The 3139-nt window shown below is 30.7% G+C and overlaps 1 protein-coding gene across 3 annotated transcripts in view; it reads right to left on the minus strand.

Moving 5' to 3' along the window:
- SYT1 (synaptotagmin I) overlaps positions 1-3139 on the minus strand; it is a 451270-nt gene that overhangs the window by 412067 nt on the left and 36064 nt on the right. The gene's annotated exons all lie outside the window — the stretch shown is intronic.

Here is a 3139-nt window from a genome sequence, read left to right on the forward strand (position 1 = left end):
AAAAAAAAGACTATAGTGTGGTCTAAAAATACCTACTTCTAATAAACTCAATAATTTTCTCCTTTTAGGATTAAAATGTAGTTTTCATATTTTCTACATAACAGTATGGCTACAGGGTGAACAATCTAGCTACTACAGATTCTAGAAAATGGCTGTACAAAAGTCTCTCCCCTCTATACCTGAGAGGCAATTAAAATTATTTCTTTCAAAGCATAAGGCAAAGAATTAGATAGACATTTTGTAGAAACAGCCACCTTAGTCATTTTGCTTTTGTTAAGTCCCCAAAACTTGTGTATTTCAGTTAAAAGGCACAGTCAAACTCATATTTTATTTCACTTGACATAATAAAAAGTAGCTTCATGACAGTAATCACTGGGAGGCAGATCAGAGTGTTTGACCTAACTGCAGATGACATTTTATATTTTGGCTTCAGCCAGCTTGTCTTTGAAACTTCCATCAGTACATAAAAGAAGAATTTAGTAGTTAATGGTCTAATAAGTATGCAACTTCTAGAAAAGGAGGACTGCTTTGAGGACGCAAATCTTAAGGCAGCATCACAAATTTGATCACCTTACTTAGAAGAGCTCAATCTCTTAGTTTTTCATGAGAAGAGCTACTCCAGAAACACATACACACACACACTCACACATTTATATAAATAGCCACCTAAAAGTATTTTCACATAATTTGATTATTCTATACTGTACACAGGTACTCATGATGATATCACAAGCTACAAAATTAATTTCTCTGACATGGTGGTTTGTATTCGATAGTCTGCTGTGCTGTTTGGTCCCCCCAAGTTGGCTTGATTGAGATTATGCTATAAATCGGGCTTTGTTTTCCTTAGATTCTTTGAACTATATGGCAGGAGTATTCTTCAACTACAAATAAGTTTTTATTACTTCTGGAAAGAAAGCTCATCACTGCTTATAAAATATAAGTATCTCTGTAAAAATACTTCTTTGATGCTACCCAATAAGTAGTTAGATCTATTTTTTTTTGCATATTATAGATTTAACTGGGTTTTATTGTATATACAATATACTTAGTAGCCTTGAAAGAAGCTGTCATTTTTAATTATTTAAATAAATCGAAACCTCTATCTTTCCTCGTGCAAGGCCATTTCTCTTACAAGGAATAGTGTTCCTAGGTCCAGGTATTCATGCTTTCTTACTGAAACGTTAGAAAAAATAACAGTAACTTAATGTAATGTAGAAGGCATATATATTGAGGATGCATAAAAGTAAATGCTTTACCTTTTCCTAAATTCCAGCTTTGAGACATTTTAAAATACAGATAGCTTAAAAAATGATTTTAATAATTGACAGTATTTACAATTAAAATATATTCACAATATTGGGTTTGAAACCCAATTATATCACGTAAAGCCTAGAAAACTTTTAACTAATTTTCAGATTTTTTTTTTAAGCAAATAAATTTGAAGTCCTGCAAAAAAAAACACTCTAGTCTTCTTTACGGGATAAAGGCGTGGGTAAAAATCGACAATAAACCAACAGATTTTTGGTACTTTCATGGTGGGATTGGTGTGGTAACAAACATCTAAAGAGATGTAAGTCTGTACCCTAGTCATGAACAGAATTGCAAAACAATGTAACTGAAAAAATACATTCTTTTTTATAAAGAAAAATCTAAGTTCGCTCTAATAGCACAATTTGTATTTTCACATTGGTACATAGTTTTCTTGAGATAAGGACATGTAACTGAAATTATTTTAGCTTGTATTCAGTATAATGATTTCATATGTATACATAATGCAATATTGCAAAAGAATCACACAGTAAGTTTACTTAATATTCATCACTTTCAGAGTTATAATGTCTTCTTGTTATGAGAATTTTTTTCCTAATCTCAATGGCATTCTTCAAAGATTTAACAAATATTGATGTAATTCATGTGGGACAACAACAACAACAAAAAAACGCAAATAGCAAATGATCTCCTGACTAAAAAAAAAAAAAAGAATGGACTTTAAACTAAACTACAAAACCATAATAACTAAAATATTGTGGTAATAAAATAAAAACACACACACTCAGACCAATGAAATTAAATTGAAAACCCAGAAATAAAACCACACATATATGGTCAACTAATGTATGACAAAGGAGCAGATAATATCAAAATTTTAAGGTATACTATTACTGCAACTTTCAAATATACAATACAGAATTGTTAGTAAGATTCACCATGGTATAATTTCCTAAAGAAATCATAGGAGGTAAGACCCTTAACATTAGAATTGGTGAGAAATTTTTAGATTTGACAACAAAATTACAGGCAACAAAAGTAAATCCAAGTAAGTAGGACTACAACTAGATCAAATGAAAAAGCTTCTGCACAGCAAAGTTAACCACCACTGAAAGGAAAAGGTAGCCTACCAAATGGGAGAAAACATTTGAAAATCATATTATCTGATAAGGTGTTAATATCCAAATTATGTAAAGGACTCATAAAACTGAAGAGCAGAAATCAAACAAAAAATCTGATTATAAATCAGCAGAACTTCTAAAGAAGACAGTTATTTATTACTCCTATAATCAACACTGTGTAAAGCACTCTGTTTAAATTGCAAATAGCAGAACAAGTGCTTCCCCTATTATAGTTCTTAAAGTAATCAGTCATTTTCTAGAGAAATAAGACAGTTACTAATGCTATATCACTTCTGTTATATTATACAATATGCCATTAGTATCTAAGAGTTTTAGGAGAAAAACAGAAATTGATCATTTGAAGAACAAACAAGTTATTCAAAACAACTCCTAGAAATCTGATTGTCAAGAATTCAGGCTACCAGGGGTGGGGGGTGGGGAACACAAGGGTAGAGAGCCAAATGGACTATAGTTATGTAGGTGTTGTGTCGTGATTCAGATCTGATGAGGTATGAAACTATACCCCCATTGCCATCTTAATAAAAGTCACTATGAGCTTAAAAAAAAAATACTCATCTAGGTAGTAATTAAAGTCACGATGACTTCTATAAAGTAAAATATATGAATAACGAGCAATCTTCTCTTACAAAATTTTATCAGTATGTAAGAAATTTTACATAGAAATGAAAGTGATTTTTAAAATATTTTATAAGAAATTATTTTCAATGTCTTCTAGGAAACTATTA

The sequence above is a fragment of the Condylura cristata genome, unplaced genomic scaffold (assembly GCF_000260355.1).
Source record: "Condylura cristata isolate star-nosed mole 26May11 unplaced genomic scaffold, ConCri1.0 scaffold00004, whole genome shotgun sequence".
Taxonomy (NCBI): domain Eukaryota; kingdom Metazoa; phylum Chordata; class Mammalia; order Eulipotyphla; family Talpidae; genus Condylura; species Condylura cristata.